This window comes from Aquila chrysaetos, chromosome 3 (assembly GCF_900496995.4).
Source record: "Aquila chrysaetos chrysaetos chromosome 3, bAquChr1.4, whole genome shotgun sequence".
In the NCBI taxonomy this organism is placed as follows: domain Eukaryota; kingdom Metazoa; phylum Chordata; class Aves; order Accipitriformes; family Accipitridae; genus Aquila; species Aquila chrysaetos.
The window spans coordinates 11,929,038-11,950,009 of NC_044006.1; the positions used below are offsets into that span (position 1 = coordinate 11,929,038).

The 20,972-nt window shown below is 46.8% G+C and overlaps 1 protein-coding gene across 5 annotated transcripts in view; it reads left to right on the top strand.

The window, feature by feature from the left end:
- Positions 1-20,972, top strand: part of ZHX3 (zinc fingers and homeoboxes 3) — a 51,615-nt gene that overhangs the window by 499 nt on the left and 30,144 nt on the right. For 3 of the 5 annotated variants that reach the window (XR_003922645.1, XM_030008552.1, XM_030008557.1), the window contains exon 2: positions 18,597-18,703. The gene's annotated coding sequence lies outside the window, so the exon portion shown is untranslated. Of the gene's footprint in view, positions 1-1,698; positions 1,718-18,099; positions 18,119-18,596; positions 18,704-20,972 lie in introns of those variants that run through there. The other 2 variants (XM_030008553.1, XM_030008554.2) reach the window with 2 other exon arrangements.

Genomic DNA, 20,972 nt, shown 5'->3' on the forward strand with positions numbered 1-20,972 from the left:
GCTGCCTCTCCCTTGGGGCAGTCTGGGTTGGGTTTTTTTTTGTTGTTGTTTTCTTTAGTCTGGGTCTTTAGAGGGAAAAAAAGTCCTTTTTTCCAGCCCTTGCTGGCTGCTTGCTCCGGGGACTGAGGGGCAGCAGACCCCACTCGTGTCGCAGTTGGGTGTTAGGAGGGTTGGTCACGAGTGGGGTTTTTTTGTGGCTCCTGGTGTTGCAGCGGTGCCGGGTTTAACGTGCCTGGTCTTGGGACAAACCGGGATGTGAGCAGACGGCATCTCCCTCTTCACGCAGGTAGGAAAACCGAGCCCCTGCTAAGTGAGGTGCCCGGGGCCGCGTAGGAAATCTGTGGCGAAGCTGGGACTAAAGCCCAGATCCCTCCGTCCTGATTTCCCATTCGGTGCTTTCCTTGCCTGGCTGGGGACGGTGGTTTAACCTCGCACCCCCGTGCTGCCGGGGTAAAGTCCTGCCTGGGCTATGGCAGCTCCCGATCAAGGCTCCTGCGGTGGCAGCCGGACGTGTGGCCAGGTGCCAGCGGACTGAGGCCTCTCCGCTCCGAGTGGCGGGTTTGGGGAGCGGAGACGTTTTGGTAAGGGGGATGCAGGTCCAAGGTGGAGAGTGGGCACGCGCCCCTTGGGCATCGTGTTTGCTTGGATGACTGGCGTGTCTGGGAAGTGACTACGCAGTTCGTGCTCAGGGCTTTAAACTCTGTCCCCTGGTTCACGGCATGCTTAGTCTGAGCCCTCAAGACTCGAGCAATAAGGTTTTTCCAAGGGGTCCTCTTCTATTCTGGTTACGAGATGGGAAACTTTTGGGGGAGAGGTGGGTGATGTGAGTGACGTGTCTCGTTAGGCTGACTGATACATCTGGAAAAAAGCCATATACAAGCCCATCTTGAGCTGCGTTTTCCCATTTCTGCCCCCCTAAGGGAGTGGGTTCTGCCCGGCTGTGGGCTTTCCCCTCCGCCCAGTGTGGGAGGCTGGCTCCAGCTGGGCAGGGAGGGTTTTGCTGCTGGTCTCCCTGACCACCTCCTCCGGCTGCAGTCCCCAACTGAGGATTGCGGTGTCCTAAGGAACGATTCTCCACGGATAGGAAGCCAGAAGTTTACTTCATTATCTGGAACAGCTTATTCTAGACTAATTTCTCTTTAAGAGATGAGGAGGAGGAAAAAAACCCCAGATGATCAGAAGCATTTTATTTACCATAGAAGAAAACAGCAATTTAACGATACCTTCTATTAACTAGGTTGGGTCCGTGACCTTGATGTATTTTACAACTTGGGATGTGTAGCTGAGAAGAGGGAGCGGACTGTTCCTGTCTGTTCATTGTTTCCTCTTAGTTCATCCCGCTAACTCACAGCACACGGATGCCCGCACAGTTTTGGAGTCCTGACCCACCTTTGGGGGTGGGAGAGAGGAGGCTGTTGGATTGTGTTTTGCTTCAGAGACAACCTAATCTGTAGCTTCTGTTAATTATATTATAGATGGGTTGGGGTTTAGCATAGGTTTTTCTGACAAGGCTCAGCCTCCGCAATTCTTGCTACCGTAAGAAAGCTGTAGTAACTTGAAGCCCCAAAGTCACTCGCAGGAGCACATCTCTATCAATAAAACCCTTGTTGCAAAGCCAAGCAAAACCAGCCCCGTGGGGGCTGCTGGCTTTCGTTGGGGAAGTGCAAGGACCGATGCAGGCGGTGCTGACAGCCAGGAGCGGGGAAGCCTGGAGCAGGTGAGCTGGGCTGGTAGGAAGAGCCATCTGGGTTGTCAGTGGGGGGAGATTTAAACAGCAGTGTGGCTTCGGTTCTCCTTTATACAAATGTGTCCCCTCGCTCTGCAGGAAGGTTTTCTTTCCTTCTATTTTGACCTCCTCTTCCTCCCCTCCAAAAATGTGGTGCCCTTGTGTATGCAAGCTTTATCATCCACCTCGGTTACTATGGTGTTACTACGTAAAAGCAGCTTGTCTCGTAGCTCCTGGAATTGTCTACAACTTGGGTTTACAGTCCAACCCAGGGACGGGGGTCTGCATTTGTGCCTTGTCAAGCCTTTCCCTGTTTGTGTGCTGGGATGGGTCCAGAGGCAGCATCGTTTGCAGGGCACGGCTGTGGCTCGGTCCCCCAGGAGCCTTCTCTGGGTTAGTGGGCACGAGGAGCCCGCTGCTGCGTGCGAGGCTGTTGCATAGGTGCGTCACTTGCTATTTCCGAACGTGGGGCTGTATCCTGGGCAGTGATGAGCCCTGGAAGACCCGCTCGTGTTCATCCCCTCCAGGGACTGGGCTGTCTGCTGCCTGCTGAACGCAGGCAGGGCGTTAGCTCCCCCAGAAAACTGTTGGGAGTGGAAACAAATAATTGAGGGTCTGTGGAAATCTGTGCAAACAAAAGGCAGAAGATGGGAGCAGACATCTCCCCCTCACGCCACTGTCCTGCTCAGCCCTCCCGGCTTGTGCAAGCAAACCTGCGTGGGCTGGCTTGCTGCTGCTTGCTTTGCTGCAGTGGGTCCCTTGCTTCCCATCTCCTGATATTTTTTTTTTTCCCCTTTCTGTCTTTTCCACCTGGTTTGTATGTAAAAAAGCATGAGGGAGATTCATCCCGTGGAGAGGTCCTTGGTTTGCTCACAGTTAGTGTAAGTTATTGTCACCCTTGTCCTTGCAGGGAGCTGGCATGGCCCTGAGCTAGAGGGATTTGCTTGGGAGAGCAGGAGCCCAGAGCCAGGTCCAGGTGCCCCCCACCCTGCTGGTCCTAAGGATGATTCGCACCGTGCAGACTCTGAATCACTGAGATGCCTGTCTCTTTGTATTAACTAAACAGGAGCCCAGGATGATTATGTTTGTAGCTTAGGCTCCACCTGTTCCAGGTGGAATGAGTCTAGTCCTGCTACAGAGGCTAATTTGGAGAAGATCCTGTTGCTGGTGCTTGGTGGTCTTTGTGGTGAAGGTCTGCAGCATCTCTCCCTCTTGCAGCTGTGATGGCTTTTCTGCTTCGTTGAGTAGAAGAGGGGTGATGTTTCTAATTAAAAAGGAAGAAAGAAGAGAAGTCTTGTGCTTTTCCCCTTGTTTGTTTGTTTGTTCTTTTTTTTTTTTTTTTCTGGACAAATGTTCTGAATAACAATGCTTAAAATGCAAATAGAGTGAATTTGCGTGAAGTGAAGTCACTGGAGAAGCCCTGGTCGGATGAGGACTGTGGTGGAGTTAGAGAAGCCGGTGATGACACATGGCACAAGAGCAGAGCTGAAGCAGTTGGGTTGTCACCAGATGCAGTCACAGCCATTGCAGCCATGGCTCATCTCTGTGTGGAGGATGTTCTCATGTGTTTCAAAGACTTTGTGGTTTCTCTTTCTTCTCCCCTTTCAGGAGGGACGCTGTGTGAGGCTACCTTCTCCTTTTTCTACATGCATGATAGGGTGATGTTTAACTGAACTCCCTTTTAATCTGTGTGCACTTCACTCCTTATTCCTACTTTATTTTTATTTTTAGAAATAGAAATATTGGAGAATGAGCCTTCTAAACTGTGTGTTCAATTGCAGTGATGGCTTTTGTAATGTTCCTCCTACTGAAGGCGAGTGCTGCCCTCGCCACTCCAGCCAGGCCCCCCCATGTGTTTTAGCACTTGCTTGGGGGAAAAAAATGAAATAAAATAGCATGGTGTTAAGGTTGCAAAAGTTTCCATTATAGCTCCACCCAAACACTCCTGCCCAGTAATGCTCAGAAAATTCAGTCTGGGTGATGGGGCTTCCCTGCCTGCTGTGCTGTTGGGCTGCTCAAGGGGAAGAGCTTTTGGGTTTTTTTCTTTTAATACAGAGATGCTTGAGAGGGCCGTGTCAGAAATAGGGTGGGGAATGAGCCCTGGAATTTGGCCAGCAGAGTGTCCTTAATAAAGAGCCTGGGTGGGACAGGTTTGAAGAGCGAGCACTTTAAAGTTCATTGAGGCAAGAGGCAGATGAATCAGTTGAAAGGGGCTTCCAGTGAGCCAGCTCTCTGCATCTTTTAACTCTTTTTCTCCTGAGTAAGTGTCTTGAGGTTGTTTTCAGGCTGACTTTTTTGTCCTACAGGTAAAAAGGGGATCAGTTTGCTTCCGTGAGGATAGGAAGGGAGCTAGTCGCTCCTGGAGCCCAGCTTGGTGTGCAGGATGCTCGTGCCTGCTCTGCTCTCATGCTTTGATAAATAAAGAGGTTTTCATGAAGCTTATAAAAACTTCTCTTTTAGAAATAGGTCAAGCTAATATTTATTTCCCTAAGGTGTCGTGCCAGTATTGCACAAATACTTGAATAGGTAGTAATTTTATTTTTCCCTGCTTTATTTCTTTTTAAGCATATTCGGTGCTTTTTCCAGTGGTGTAGAGAGAGAGACACATTAATAATTGTATGTAATCAGTCCTGTCCATCTCTCCATCTGGAAGTCTGTGCATTTCCTATGGACTCATGCTCTACAATTGCAGTGCTGTAAATCAGAAGCTGTGACACTTTTTTCTTTATATCCAGATGCTTATCAGAAAGCTGGGGGGGTATTTTTTATTCTCCAGAGGAGTTCAGGTCAGTGGTGGGGTCAACTGCCTAAATCAATTTAAAAACAAAACTCCTAGAATACAGCAGATCTTAACAAAATGGTCATACTGGTGGTTCACTTTCCTGTCCTGCAGCCCCAGTTGTGGTGTTGCTGGTGTCTCTCTGGAAAGTAAGTCCAATAGTTGGGTTGTCCCACAGACGGAGAGTGCGGTTACTGCCGAAAGCTTGTGCCCTGCTGTCTGGCGGAGCTCGTTCTTCTGTCTTCCCCACATAATCAGGAATCAGTTGGTGTCTGTGTCTCTTCAAAGAGGGATTGCTCTCAAAATAGTAAGAATAAAGAGTTTAATTTAAGAGGACAAAAATTAAGCTTGAGGTCTTGGATACTTGATCCTGTAGCTCTTCATCTCCAGATCTTCTTGGTGTAGCAAGGGTCTTTGCTGTAGCACGCCAGAGTACTTGGAGTATACTTTGTGTAAGAGGACGTTCGAGACGAGGTTGTCTTGGATGCTTTTTGATGTGTGGCATGTTTAATGAACTAGGGTCTTAGGTCTCTGCGTTAAGGATCCAACCATATCTCTGGCTTCTCGTGCTTGTGCTCAGGGCAGGCTTCAATGGCTGGAGACCTTCCTGGTGGCTCCAGGTCCTGCCTTGGGGCACTGGTAGCACAAGGACCGTTTCATCCTTCGATGGTAGCTGATGTGCCAGGCTTGCTTTTGCAGCCTGCATCATGCCTTTTGGCTCTGGTCAACATTGTAGAGGTGGTCACCTCTAAACCAGCACCTCGAGCATGGTGCTCAGTGGCTTTGGAGACTTTGACAGGCTGGATGTGACATCAACAGGGCTTCTTGACGTGTGGGTTTTTTGCAGCTCTGGCAAGATGGGTGTGTTTACTCTTTGCATTAAGGTTAATTGGCTCTTACTTGTGTTCCTAGTTGGAGGGTGGTCATTAGAGACAAGTCATCCTGAAATGTGTGCAGGAGGTTATGCGAGCCTGTTGTGTTGTGCTTTGGTTTAAGAGGCATGTAAATGCAGACTCCCCTTCTGAAATGTATCCTGCTCTTTCTTTCTTTGCTAGGAATCATTTCCATGTTGGAAAATATTTAAGACAAGGGGAGTGTCTCTTTTATAGAGGCAGAACTAATTTAAAAACAAAAGTCCAGGCAAAAACCCCCTCGGCCGTGCTAACAGAGGGGCAGCAGATTTGTGGTCTGGACTCAGAGCAAGCAGATGAATGTGAATATTTCATTAAGACCATAATCCACCTGTTGGGCTCCACTCCTCCGGTTGTGCGTGTACCATAAAGTGCAGTGGATGTTTTAAATAGCAGCCTGCATGCCCTAGTCCAGTGTCTGGCATTTTCACGTTGCTTTACAGGCAGGGAAGACAGAGACCGAGGATGATGTAGCAACCACTGCAGGTTTGCAGGTCCTTTGCGTTTAGCTTTTTTCCCTCCCCAGCTGAAGTCTGTCGCAGTGGCATGGTGTTGTCCTGCTCCCCCAGCCTGGGTTGGTGGTGCTGAGCCATGTTTGCTCTGCTGTGCGCCGGCACTGTTTCTGGAGGTTGGAGATTTGGCCCTGGCAATCACGGTAGCACTTATAAAAGCTAGAAATTAAGATGCTTTGGAGGAGGCACCTCTGGAGCCAGCGTACTGGGGGTTAATTGTGCAAAACCCCTCTTGCTGCTGTGTCCACCTGGACCTGACCTTTTCCCCAGCTCCACTTGCTACTCCATGCTATCCTAATTTTGCTAGCATCCTTTTCTTGCTGGTCTGGATCACAGCAAGCACCCGATCCCCCTCTGCCTTAATTTAGCAGTGCTGGCTCCGCCACCCCCCCCCAGCCCTTAGGAGGTCAGCCGTTTCCACAGGCAGATGCCCACATCTCTGCATGCCACCCATGGGGACCCTGCTTGTCAGGTGATGCTCTCCCCAGCATCCAGCTTGGAGCTGGGCTTGTCCAGCCTCCCTGCCCGGGGGGGCCTGGGCACCAGCCGGAGCGGCAGCCGTGTCCCCCCCGGAGCCAGGGCTGCCTGCGACCCCGCGGTGCCTGCCTGAGCTGAAACTCCTGCCTGCGCCAGGGGAAGCTGAAGGCAGCCGGCCGTCCTGCCCACTCCGGGGGGGTCACTTGGGCTGAGCTGGGGGCTCTGGGGGTGCCTCTGATGGCGGCCAAATAAACCACACCGTGAGCGGCCCTGGTAGCCTGCCTGGGCTGGCTGCTGGTCCGTGCCGCTGCTTCGTCAGGCCTGTTCTTTAGATGTGATTTCTCAATCTTATTTTCTGCTCGGGGGACACCTGCGTGTTTTCCGGGTGGTGTTGATTCCCTTTGGCATTGCAGGTCTGTGGGCTGCAGGACATTTGTTTTTCTTGTCACCTTCTGGGGAGGCCTCAGGGCAGCTTGGGGGTGCCCAGCAGTGGGTGGGGAGCAGGAGACTGAGTTGTTTAAAGGAACTTTAAGGCTTTCACACTCCTACTTTGATCTTCTCTGGCACCTAGGGTAGGTTTTGGGGTTGTTTTTGTTGGTTGGGGGTGGGGGTTTTTTGTAGTTTTCAACAGAACGGTTGGAGCTGGGGGAGGGGACTAGAAGGAGCCCTTGCTTTCAGGGGTAACCACCAAATAAACAGTGCTGTAAGGCCAACACAAAGTCCCTTGTGTGCTCAAAGCCCTGCTGTTGACAATACTGGCATACACGCTTGCCTAGGTGAAATGAGGTGGTAAATATTATTTGAGATTCACGTAGCAAAATTAGGGATCTCTCTGCAAGGTACCTTCAAAAGAGGGTCTCTGTCAGGGACCTATGCTTAGCTGGTAGACCTGATAGCTGGAGAAAGCCGCCCTTGCTGGTGGGTGTTGGGGACTGGTGTTGCTCTGTCCCTCTCACTCTTCTGAGGGGGAGGACGAAGCCACCCAAGTCCACCGGATCTGCTGATGGGGCAGGGGCCATCATGGGACGTGTCTGCCATCGCCACCTCTGCTCCCCGCTCAGGCAGACCCCAGTTCCTACCTCAGCATGGGCGTTTCAGCATTGCTGGAGTCCTGGGCTTGGACATGACAAAAGTTGGCCACGTGGAAAAGGGTATGGTCGGTGTGAGGCAGCGGAGGATGTTGTGAACAACAGAGATATTGATGAACACGGGAAGCTTGCTTTGCCTTCCCAAAGTGTCTACTTTGGGGATGTCGTTGCTGCTCTGCCTTTTAATGCTCGGAAACGCTGCCTCGTTCTGTTCTGCTGGGGTTGAGTTTGTCAGGTCCTTGTGGGCATGAGACTTGGAAGAAAATTTAAAAAAAACGATGTTGAATTTAAAATGTCTTAGATTTCTTTCTTTATTTTTTGGTATTTTTCTTCTAATTTAATCAATTCCCTACTGTGTTGTAAATTCCAAATGTGAATGGGAAATAATCCCACCAGTACAATAATTAGCATGTAACCAGCAGATGAAGAAAACCCAAACTGCTGAGCTGATTGGTGAATGCTGACTATTTTCCGAATTAATTTCAATAATCACATCTCCCATTAAAAAGAAGACAGGGCAGGGAGGAAGTCTTAAATTTTCCTCAAGCTCAATGTAGTGAAAAATGGTATGTGCACTGTAGCTATTCTCCATGTGATTATAAAAAAGAGTTGAGGGAGGTTCTTGAAACTGAATTGCAGATACAAAGTACTGCTAATTTTGCAACTGAGAAGCTCAATGTCAGTTGCCTTTTTGGGGAGGGAAAGAGAAATTGTAAGTCAAAGATCCATAATTTTATGTAGGTGTGTGACAGTAAATAGTCTACTGGAAGAAGAAAACATTCCCTTGCAGTGGTGCTTTGCTGCAGGATGCAAAAATAAGTCCACTGGAGGCCATTAGTAGTGAAATTTGTTTCCGTGATTACCGTGCATCCATGCAGCTGCCAGATATTTTGTTGTGCTTTGAAGGGATGGATGGAAATCAGCATTTGGGAAGGGGCGATTTCAGAGCATCCAGGAGCTGGGCACCCTCTTACCACAGATCTGCGGCTGTTTTCTGCCCTGCCTTCCTCTGCTGCTTTTTTTGGCCAGTTCTGCCCCAGCCCCAGAGGTGGGTGGTTGGAGAAATCCTCTCTCTGCCTTGATACCTTCATGGTGTTGTGTCCAGACAGCACCAGGAAAAAGTCACCTCTGCAGAGCTGTACCTGGCAGCTGCTGTAATTACGCACCTGAATTCACATTCAGTATGAGCAGAGATGATTTTATCTCCTAATGATGTTTTTCCCCTCCTAGAGCAGCCCCAGTCATCTCCTGGCTGTGGCTACTCTCCCTCAGGACTTACTTTCCATCAGCAAAGCACAGGTGACACTGCTACCAGGTGTTGAACCAAGAGCATCACTTCAGAGATGCTTTTTCATTCCAGCTTAAACTTAATTTTAGCAACATTTGCTAAGTTGTGATATAGCTCGGTGCTTGTAGGCCTAAAAATATTTTATTTAGAAATGCAGGGGATCATCTGCTGAAACCCTGGCCCTACAAGCTTTGCATACGAGCGTACCACACTGTGCTGCAAAGGCGAGAAATCCCGGTGTGTTTAACGGACCAACGTTTTTATTAAGGTGTTTGCAGGATTAGGGCAATTGGAGGTGCCTGCGATGTGAAATGCTCACTCTGGCATCAAGCTGGTGATCCAGCGTGCCCCCCTATTTTTGACGTGGGGAATGGGAGCTGCCCAGGGTCACCCCATGGTGTGACAGCCAGGAGCCAGGAGGGAGACCAGGTCCCAGCGAGCATAGCATCCCTGGTGTGTGGCTCTTTGGTCCTCTCCCTCCCAAAGGCTCAGGATACGGTGATGTTGTCAGATGTTATTTAAAAAAAATTTTAAAAAGTCAGCCCAGTCCAAGTGCTTTGAAACAGTATTTATTATTTTATAAATTCAAGCCCGGCGCTCTGTGGGAAGGTATGCAAGCGGATCACTACGGTATTTTCTTTGCATGTTTTCCTAATGTTAGAGACGGTCTCAAAGAAGTATCGCATTGTTTCATTTCCCCTCCACACTTCATGTTTTTCTAAAAATAAAAGCTAGTGTCAACAATCCTACAATAACGAATGAGTGAATGTGCACGTCCTGCCCCCGATTAAATTTTTTTTTTTTTTTTTGGTGAAAAGCAAGATTTAGCTGGTAATCACATTATGAGCTACGGATAAAAATGTATCTTTTAAACCACCTCACTGATGGCTTTTTCATTTTGCCTTTTTAAAATACCATTAATCAAGTTAGAGGCTGAAAATACTCTCACAAAGCAGACACCAAGAAAAGTCACTTGAGGTGAGTAAACAAGTTGGCTTTTTTTTTTTTTTTAAATGAAAGCCCAAAAACCGGCCCACTGCCGCTATGTGTGTTAAGGGTATCTTAAATACAGAGTGTCCTTCAGTGCTGACAGGCATCCCAAACACCTTTTATAATAAACCTCTAATTATAGCTTAGTGACTCCATAGGTTCTCTGGATCAGCTTGGGAATATTGCACCGAAAACCAGGGAGAATATTTATATTTTCTGCGACTGATGGGTGAACCAGATTTAGAGCTGGACCTGGTGAGTGTGGTATGTAGTGATATATTTATAGAGTATCATAAAGTTGTGCTTGCTGCTGCATGATACAATTTTGGGGTTAAACTCTGCATTTTGGGAAGTACTTCCTGAATGCATCAGTGTGGATTCCTAAATCCAGACCCCAGCTGAGCTGGCTGGAAAAGGGTTCGGCTGGTGGCCAGCTCCTGCAGCCCATCAGTATCTCCTGATGTCTGACACTTGGATTAAAGCCTAGCACTCAGAACCAGCGACTTCAGTGAAAATCACAGCTTTTTAAAGAAAAAAGAGCTTCACTGTTACAGAGAAAAGCTGGAAAACAGGAATTCTTGGGTGGAGAGGGGTAAGGAGATGCCCTCCTTTCACCGCCCCACGTTAGCCTGGTTATTTCCCGGTATCCCAGACTGGGAGCTGGTGCTGTAGTGTTCAGGGCTTGACTCACGGTTTTAGAAGTTGGCATGGCTGATACTGGCAAGTTGATTCTTTTCTCCTCCGTTTATTTATTTCTTCCCCCCTTCATTTTAATACCATCTCCTGGGAGATTCCAGCTGAAATCTATTCATTGCTGAGATGTTTCTTTTCCCTTGCGCTGTGGATGCTGGGTCTGGTTTGACTGTGGTTTGTGTCTGGCACGGATGGGAAGAGCAGCAGGACAGAAGAGCTGTGTTTGCTGTTGGGTGTGCATGCATATGTCCCTGCAAAGATACCCTATAGGTGTTACATACTTGTTGTGTTGTGGACTCAGCCTCTCTTGTACAGAAACAGCAAAGCTCTCTGTCCATGCAACTGGGGCTTGTCCTCCTCCATTAGGACCTGCGCATCCCCCGGGCTTTGATGGACCTGCCTTGCCATGCTACTGAGCCAGCATGGGGTCTTACTTCCATTATATTTCCCTTGCAAACTTGAATTAGAGGTTTGTGTGAGAGCTGATCTGATCTGAAGGTTAAGGATAACAGCTAATGGCTTTCTGCGGGTGCAGAAGGACTTGGAGAAGTCTGGCATGTGCTAAGGGATAGGGAGAGATTGCAGGGGCAAAGATAGGGAGATGTGGGGGATGAGGAAGAGCAGAGCAAGACCTCCTGCTTTTTTTTGGCAGGGTTAAATGGCTAGATCATGGACACATACCCTGTCTAGGCGAGCAAAGCGTCCCTGTTCAGCTGAGCTCCAAAGTCCATGCTTCCAGCCATGCGGGATCTCTGTGGCTCTGCTCCCGCGCGTGTAGTTGAGCACTGGCCGAAGAGCACAGCGGCGCTGGGGACAGCTGCTCTGCCCTCCGTTTGCAAAGCATTTGTTCTGATGGTGCTTCCAGGGCTGAAGTTCACAGCATGGTTCCCCCTGCCCAAATATTCCAAAGTCACTAGTGAGATTCTGCAGAATTCTGAAGCTGTATCAAACCAACTGATAATCCATCAAAGGTTCCTTCTGCTTGGCCATCAGTCCTTGAAAATCTGCATCACATTTGCACTCCTGCTTGAGAGTTTTCCTCCAGAATCACGTCTAGACGCTTAGCTTGCTTTCTTCTTTTTCTTCCAGATGAAATCTGAGGTTCTTATGACCCCAAGAGCTGAAGCTTTTCCTAGCTGATGCTCCCTGCAAGAGCATCTTTTCTTTCGCCAAATATTTTGAAGCTCGTGATAAAATTGCGAGGCTTTGGCAATGCCAGTTTGGGTGCTATTTATGTGCCAAACCCTGCTGAATACGTCTTTTATCACAGATTTGTAACAGTAGCTGTTGGAGGGGGAGCTTCACAGGAGAAGTGCTTTCAGAAGAATACTTTTATAAAGGAACACTGTCCTGCAAAAAAAAAAAAAAAAAAAAAAAAAAAAAAAGTGCCTTGTGGGGGGGGGAACCAACAAGCCCAACACTTTTCTTCTGTTCACATTGTAAAATTTGCCCATTAATTTGGGCAAATAAGGTTTTGCTTCCATTTCTAGACAATTTTGTTTGTCCTCTTTGTACAAACGAGCACTGTTGTGCTCCAGGCATTTTTTGGGGGAAAATAAGACATTTAGATTCTGACTAAAAACTGCTGAAATCCTTGTTTTGTGTAATTCTCCCCCAGCTGAGAACCAGCCAGGTCTCTGCAGGAGCTGGGATAAGGACCCAACTATCCGTTTGCTCAGACAGAGCTCGTTCGTAGTGGGAAGAGCAAACCGGGAAGACCAAAGATGGGTCCGTTCATCTGTTCCACCTCAAATAGAAGGAAAGTTTAGGGAGAAGACAAGGCAGTAGGGTTTCTGAGCAGCAAAGATAGTAGTAAGGGAGGATGTATAGCCTCTGGGAGGGGGCTGTGGGGTGCTCAGCTCTTGTATCTGCTCTGGGTCCCACTGACTTTCCCTTTGTGTCTGCTGTTGAGTTGAGCTGTTTCTGGTCTCTGCAAGAGCCGGGTATTTCTCAAAGGCAGAAACATAAAGGTTGTCCTCCCATGCATTTGCCTCAATTAAAAATGCTTTTCCTTTAAAAAAAGGATTTTTCATGGGAAAACCTGCTTTAAAATTACACTCGTGTCTGAAAGTGTTTTGGCTGTTGTGTTACAGCCAACACCTAAGGATGCTCTTGCTGAGTGTCCCCCCCCTGAGGAGGGGGAGCGTGGCGCTTTGCTCCATTTTCAGTTTTGGTTTGGATTGTCATACACTGTTCTTAAGTAGCCATTTACTCTCTTTCCCATCTCTTTGGCACAAAAGCAAGAGAATAAAACATTAAAAGAGGAATGTGATTATAATCCTGTAAAAATTGACAGAGGAATTTGGCAGTGGTTGCAGCCTATGAATGTAATACATAATATTTTATTCATTTTTTAAAATGATTAGATTTCAAACTGACAGTTTAAATGACAAATCACTTTAAAAAGATATTGTGGACAGTGTAAAAACTGTCAGTGTGGTTTTTCTTTGCTAACTGTGGAGTTTGCAAGGTTTGCACACCAGAAAAAAATAGGATCCTTTGGCTTTAGCCAAGCTGCGTGCGGAAGCTGAAAGCGATGAGGTCCCTCATATTAATCATCACTGCTGGCTCCCAGGCTTTTTTATCCTGAGTTAACGACAGTGCTGCCTGTCCCAGCATACTTAGGAGGACTTCTTGTTCAAAGGGAATTTTTTTTGGACAAAACTTACTTTTGCTTTTGTTGTCCCCTTGCTCCCACAAACCATTTGTGAACGGGACCAGTAACTGCAGCTGGAAGAGGCTGGAGATAAGGGCAGAGGAACTGTTCGGATAAGTTATTGAACGTATTGACTGTTTAGTTATGTTATTCAGCATGGAAAGCAGATCCCAGGGGACTGGCAGAGTTCCCCATCCCAGAATATCCCAGCTCACAGCAGGAGCTGGAGCTAATGATGCAAAACCCTCCAGGCAGTGCAGGAACGGAACCGCAGCTTCCCACGTCCTGCGGGATGCTGTAGGCTTGAGATTTTTGGACGAAAGGGAAACCAGAGCTCTTCTGTTTCAGCCGAACTGGATAATCACACAGATGATCAGGGCTCCATTAGGCCTTGTATAAAACATGTAACAAAGTGGTGATTTCTGCTCTCAAATAAAAGATAGTAAAATTTAGGTATTTGTGTCCGCTGTGGTCCTCAGAACATCCTTGTGGGCAGTGAAATGAAAAGGAGAGGAGTGGGAGTCTGCTCTGTTGTTTCCTTTTCTTGGAGCGAGAAGCTGACTATCGTTTGCTGAGCTTTAACGCTCAATGCTGTGTATATCTCTTTTTTAAAAATCCAACCTGAATAGGATTTAAAATTTTTAAAACTCTGCAATAGGAATTTTTAGCTTAACAAGAATATTCCATAATTCCTTCTCTCTGCGATGGAAAAAATGACTAAGATAGACGTGAATTGGACTATGTCTCTATCTGCTTGTAAATTCTTGAAGATTCAGCATAAAACTCATCTCTCCTTAGCTAAAAATAAACATCCCTGAATAGACAGGTGTGTAGTGCAGAAGGCTGGGGGAAGGTGTCCTCTTCTGGTTCTGGCAGGAGAGAAGAGGTCAGCTGGAGGAGGTCCAGGCAGTTCTGACAAGATGGACTGGAGGTCTAGAAACCACTGGTCTGAACAAACCTGAGTTGTTTGGCTCTGGAGAAGAGAAGAGGGAGGGAGGAAATATATCTTCAGGTGCCTAAAAGGGAAGGTGGCATTTGCTTTCTGCATTCACAGTGGTTAGGACAAGAGATCATGGTCCTAAAATGGTAGAGAAAAAAATTCAGATTAAATATTGGGCAATACTTTCCCTAAAAGTAACAACTGAATTCAATGGTCTGAAGAGCTTGTGGAGCATCCATTGTTGGAAGATGAAAATGGCTTGGAAATATCGTTCTGATACTTCTTGATGGTCATTCTTGCACAATGAAAGGTGTAGTTTATTCTCCTACAAGTGGGAGTTGTCTCGATGCTTTCCTGTGCTCCCTTCCTACAGTGCTGGCTTGGAGTGGTGAGGCTAGAAAGGGCTGTTTACAGTCTAAAATAAGCAAGAGATGACAAATGATGTTCTGGGGCTTAAATTTTCAGGCACTTAAAAAGATTGAGGCAACTAAAGATAATATAAGTTGCATGACTCTCTACAAAAGCAGATGTTGGCTAGAAATATTTTATGCTCTTTGATTCTAAAATTGAATGTTATGGACATTAAATTGTATGACTTGCCTCTCTCGATGATACAGCCTTTCCAGGACACTGGTTCACTTGAGTTGGAAGAGACAGAGGGGGCGTGAGTGATGTTGCCTTTAGTACAGCTATTTCTCTTTAAAGAAGTATCAGTAAAGACAAGTTGCCAGCACTGTGTAAATACTGGAGAAATAGAAACAGCCACTTTAGAGATCCTAAATGGTAACTTGTGAATCCTTTAATTGTACTTTGGGAATGGGAACCTTTTTGAAACAGCGTCCCACACGCAGTGGAGCCCGCAGGACCAGACAGTCTCTGCTGGGCTGTCTCAGGTCCCACGTGGCTGAAAAGTGTTTCCTCCATGCGCATCCTTTGCAGGTCAGGACAGTGTTCTGCAGCATCCTCTGCACACTCTTTCCTCCGATGGTCTTATCAAAGATGCCAGTCTGATGCCACTTTCCCTTTTTTTCTGTAGGGAGCAACCATTTTATAGTCAAGAGCAGGGAGCAGATCTGTGCTATTGATTTGCAAACAGGGTGCAAAATCTCAGGCTGGGTAAGAGAGTTAGTTCTTCCTTGGCTGCAACTATGCATTACTGCACATCACCTTTTTTTGTTAGATCCACACAAATCAACTCGGGTCTCAGGTTATAAATGAGCTTTTTGCTCCTTGCTAGATCTAACAACCATCTTTAATCAAATTCAAGACAATCTGTGAGAGCTGCTAAATCATAGCTGTTGTAAACTGGACTGCAACGCTCATTGAAGGGAACCAAAAGACTTGTTTTGTTAGGGATGTTAGGACGTGGAGACGCATGGTAAGGAAACCTTGCCATGTTTTTGGCTTTTGGGGCAGAAGGCCCCATGGACCACAGGAAGGTCCATGTGGGCACCGCACGCAGGTGCCCATCTCTGCCAAAGCTGGAGTCTTGCAAAGTGCCTGTTTCCCAGTCCTGGGAACAGCAAGAAAACGTGAAGAAACATACCCCAAAGAGTCCCCTTTGGGGACTGGCGGGCAGGGGAATTGTTTTCATCTTTTTCCATATCATTTTGCTCTTCCTCAGCCCGACCTCCGGCAGGGCAGAGTGCCGAGAGCCGGGCTTGGGGCTGCCTTGTCTGCTTGTGCGAGTATCAGGTTGAACCAGGCTTTGCTCTGCAAGGAGGCTTTGTTCTGGGGCAGCCTTGTTCCCTTTCCAGCTGCATCAAAAAAAAAACCCAAAAGAGAGCAAGAAGAGAGCTAACAGCTGTTAAAAAAAAAAAAAAAAAATCTGAGATGGGGTTGCCAGGTGAAAGGAAAACAGAACAATCTCTATTCTTGAGGCTTTGCAAGGGTTTTGACTTTTAAATGTACAGACCCTCAGTGGATCCGTACACAGGGATGCTGCTGGGAGGCTGGTGTTTCTCCCTCCCTTTTCATGAGCCCACTGGCCCAGCTGGTTCAGGCATTACGGTTTTAAACCCCCAGGTATATGAGGATGATGTATTCTCTGTGTCGAGTCTGATATTTGGGGAACATATTCTCCGTTCTTGAACTGTTTGCAGGTTTTGAGCTGCTCAGTCAAGCCTGAGGAAACCTTAAGACTTGGAAAGGATGTCAGTGGGATGGTAATGATGATCAGTGGCTCTGGCAGACAGTCCCCAAGACAGAGAGACCTGAGTGTATCATGGCTATCAGATGCTGGGATTTTAATATCTGAAAGAAGTTAGGAAAAAAAGCATGCCTTGGTCGTCCTTGTTGCTGTTCCAGTTTCAGGGATAAGCAGCTGAACTGTTTGCATGTGCTGCTTGGAGGAAAGCCCAACCCCTGCTCCCTTGCCCCAGCTCTCTCCTATATTATTTTACTTGAAGCAGCAACTTCAGGCAATTCAAGGAGGAGCTGCCAGGGTAATAGTGGCTCATGGTGCCAAATTTGCAGGGTTTTTGCTCCATATTTCAGAACGAGGTTTTGGGAAACTCAGATTTTTCTCTGCCTCCAGCTTAAGTTTCTATTTAAACCATGTTTAATTTCAGGAAGCGCCAAGCTGCTCAGAGTGCTGTGATCAAGGTCACTCTTCTTAACTGAGGTACTCCAAGGATCACAAAATCTTGTTTGTTAAAGTCTTAGTCATATGTTGAATCCCTAAAGGAGTGTGTGAATGATATTAAACCTACTGTAGAGGAGAGAGCTCGTGTAATAAAGGGAGAGGAGCGGTAGTGTTATTGAAGGACGAGTGGCAGATAAGCAGCCGGGGCTGTGCTGTTATCACTTCATTTGGGAGACTGTAGTGTTGTGCAAGTTGTTACAGGACATTTACACAAATTACTGGACTAAAAACCCACTCCATCAGCAGTCTGATATTTGTTTCTTATTATATGTTAAACTTTTTCTGGCATAGAAAAGGTTGTCACCTGTTATGTCAAGGTCCCAGCATTCAACACTGGGATCTTTCCAAGTGTGTTGAAACCTAATTGGTTCAGAATAAGCCTTCCCTTCATTTCAGGGGAGAAAAAAAAAGAAAAGCAAGGAAAAAAGAAAAAGCTGTGGCATCTAGCAGGCATTTAAAGCATTTTTTTCTTGTTCTCTGAACTCCTGTGATTTGCCAGACTTGGGGCTGAATTTTCTCCATTTTGTGCTCGCTTTGTGTTTCCTGTGAATTAAGTCAGGAAAATAACATACAGCAAATAACATACACCAACCAGCACCACAGGTCTGGGGGAAGCTTTGTCCAAGCATGGCTCTGTAGCAGGGAGCGTCGGGACACCCGAGTGCTTAGCGAGGGAAAACCTTTATACGTCCTTCAACACTTGTCCAATTCCTTTACCTTTTTTTTTTTTTTTTTTTAATTTTATTTTCTTTTTTAACTCCTGCTGGGGTTCGGTCTGTGTGGTTACAGCCAGAGTGGAAGCTTCTTGTCTGCAGGATTTTGGATGGGGTTGGGGAGCACCTTCCCAAGTTGTAATGCATCTGCGCTAGTTATTTGGTGAAATCTCTCCATGCCACTTATTTACTTATTTATTTTAATCAAAGAAACTCACCGGTCATGTGCAAAGTGTATGGTCAGCAGGATCCAAACTGAGAAGCAGATCAGCAGGGCTTTGGCAGGGGACTTTAGCCTGAGTACACGCGCTGGCTGAAGCACAGAGACACTCGGGACGTGTTGCTGGGGGAGGAGAACCTGTCGCTGGCTATGCTCGGGCAGGAGCAGCACACAAGCACAAATTTTCCTTTACTCTGGAATCACAACATAATTTTCTTATTTTTCATCCTTATTATGAGCTCTGGCTCACCTTTTTCCAGGGTGACTCTTTGTTTTTCAGTATGCTGTTTTCTGCCCTGGTCTGAACTTAATCCCAGAAATCCACTTGGCTGGTTATCCCTTTAGACAGTTAAGTTTAGAAATTATGAAATACATTGGGCTGGCTCTGCTGCTTCTCCGGGGATGAGGGAACGGGGACTGGACGGCAGCAGAGGAAAATGGAGGGGAGAGAGGAAGCCCACAGCTACAAGCAAAGCTTGAGGTTATATATAGCTGCAGGCTGCAGCGGTGTCGGTCAGGGTGCTGTGATTGCTTCTTTAAATATGTTCTCGGCCATCGCCATTTCCAGTCCTGTTAATGAACTGAGCCCATGAGTAGTGGCTGAGAGCTGGGAAGCAGCATCCCTGGTTTCCAGCATGCCGCAGCTGGGAGGTTTTTACTTTTACTGGGCTGAGAGCAGCACGGTTGAGCGCTTGGCGATTAATTCAGTGAACTTGGTTAACTTATGATAAATGATGTCTTTGCTAATTGAGTGGGAAAAAAAAAAAAATCAAAGATGGGTGTTTTGGGATGCTTCAGTGAGGCTGTACTGTGGAAGCATGGTGGGGTGGATAACATGAGCTGGAAGACACCCTAAACAGATGAGTGTTTTATTTTTACTTTTAGCCTTTACTAACTAAGGTTCGCCTTCTCCTTTGGAGGTGCAGGAGTAATTTTTGGTGTAACGTCTTCTGTTCCAGCCCTGAATCCCAGCGCAGCTGAAGCGACTGCAGGCACTTTAAAGATGCACACGAGCGCGGAGGAGGAACTGGAGAATGACAGGCTGAGGACGTGGTCCCTCGTGCAGGTAGGTCGCCGCTGCTACCTCAGGCTCCATGTACAATGCGCACCATGCACATTTCTGTCTTGTGGAGCTTGGGCAGAGAAATTTGGCGTATTTCAGTGTATTGCAGGATTCTCCTGTGAAGGCTTTTCTAGCCTGAGAGCTGAAATAAGTGATCATACAATGGTTTGCTCCGGTAACCTTTGAGCCCTGCTCTGCTCCATGGTTGGTACAGGTCTTGGCTTATGCTCCCAGGACTCTCTGAGAAGGGGGCAATTTTTTTTGCTCCTGAACATCACACCTTGGACAGGACAGAGTTCAGATGTCCTATGCTTTTTATACTCTTCTCCTGGCTGGTGCTCCTCTGTCTTTATGCTAGACCACTGATTTTTTTTTTTTCCCCACCCCTAAGAATCCATATAACTTAATAAATGTTCATCTGTCCTGTCTTGTGAACGAGGGGTCAGGAGAGCGATGTGTTTTCCCCTTGGCTTCTGTGGATGGAAGAAGTGTGCTTGGAAATAACACTCTAGTTTTCCATTACGCCATTCCAGATTTCTGAAGAAGAAATTGGGTCTCATACCAGAGCAAAGCCATTTTATTTGTAAGAAATGAAGCTCTATGGTTAAGCCTTAGTGAGCAGACTAGCAGGGAATTCATTCACCCAATTCATGGCTGTGTGATAAATGACGGTGTCCTGATGGAAATGGGAATTTTGAAACCCTAGAGTAATTTCTACCCAGCTTGTGCCATGCCTGGAGACTGCTTGTTTCTAGACTTTATTAAATAATCAGCATTGGGAGTACAACACCTGGACTGATGCCGTTTGCTGTAGCTTTCCTGACACAATTCCAGTTTTGCAGGCCAGATCTAGTCTGTTAAACTGGTAGGAATAAACTAATGGACCCCGCTGTAGCATGTGTTGTGCTGCGATCCATGTTGACCCTCAGCCTTCTGAGAGCTGTCCTCCTTGAAGCTGCCTCCATTCATTACACACTAGGTGGGTCCTCAGATACCTTATGGCAGTAATCTTGCAAATACAGCGAACGTTGTTGCTCTCTGGGTTGTCTTACCATTATAGATGGAGAATTTGGCAGGAGGAAGAGGGTAAAGCTTTTGTAGCTTCACTCTGACTTGGTAAACAGAGTTGGGGCTGCTTTGGAGGGAGAGTAGGGAGAAGGGAATTAAATTTTATATCCCTTGGTATTTGCCACTGAAAGATAGTAATAATGTATTTGGATGCTTGATGTGGAAGGTCACTGGGTAAGTGGGAAAGATTCCTTTGTGTTACGTCTGCAGAAAACAATGTCATTTATTACCCAAGGGCTTGCACCCAGAGACAGATCATGGCACTGTAGCAACATGTGTCATCCTCCCTGCGTGCTCGCGGTCCTGTGCTGGCGCATGGAGGCTTTCCAATACCTTCTTAGGGAGCTTTAAGAACCAAACTCAGGATTTCTGCTCTAGGACTTGGCCCCTTTCTGTCCACTCCTTGCCCCCACCCTCTTCTGGTGTCCTCTCCTTCCCAATTCATTTTTTTTTTTTTTTTTTAAATGATTGTGCTATTGTGTGCATCAATATGCACATAGCCTGTCTTGTTTTTCTCTTGGACTGAAAGTGCAAAGCAAATCTGTTTATGGTTTTGGTGAGCTAATTCTTCCCCACCCTAGATTTTTAAATAGACTCTTTCTTTACCAAGCTTGCAGAGCTTGCAGGATGTATTGAAGTAATGGGAAAAATATGTTGTGTGTTAACCTTCCTTTTTTGTAAAACTTTGTTTACAACACCCTATTCCTAGCAGTGCATTTGGGAAGTGCATATCTGGATGCTGAAGCAAGTAGAAGACTTTGAAATAGGAAAATTGGAATTTAATGCATTCAAGGAGGAAATTTTTTGAGTTTTCAACTTTCAGCTCTTGGATTGTGGAGCAAAATCTAGTGAGCTGTGCTTAGTTGTCCCTTCAATTATTTAACTCTTCCTCCTGCAAATCCCAGTTCTCATGCTCAGCTGTTCCCTGGGCTGCCTGTTGCCTTCAAACAGGCTCCTCCAAAGCAGTCATTGTCTCAGACCTTACAGATGAAGGTAAGAGCAGCGAGGAATGCTCTTGGCGTGTAAATAGTCCATTGGATGAAGGGCTCGGTGTGTCAGTGGTGTGTTGGAAGTGTTATTTTTACCTCCTGATTTCATCCTTCCTACGAATCAATCTCAGACCTGTCTGTTTAGGTTAACAACCTTTTCTATATCCTTGTGGGGGTTTGTCGAGTGCGGTCCTGCTGCGTGCACAGCATTTTTA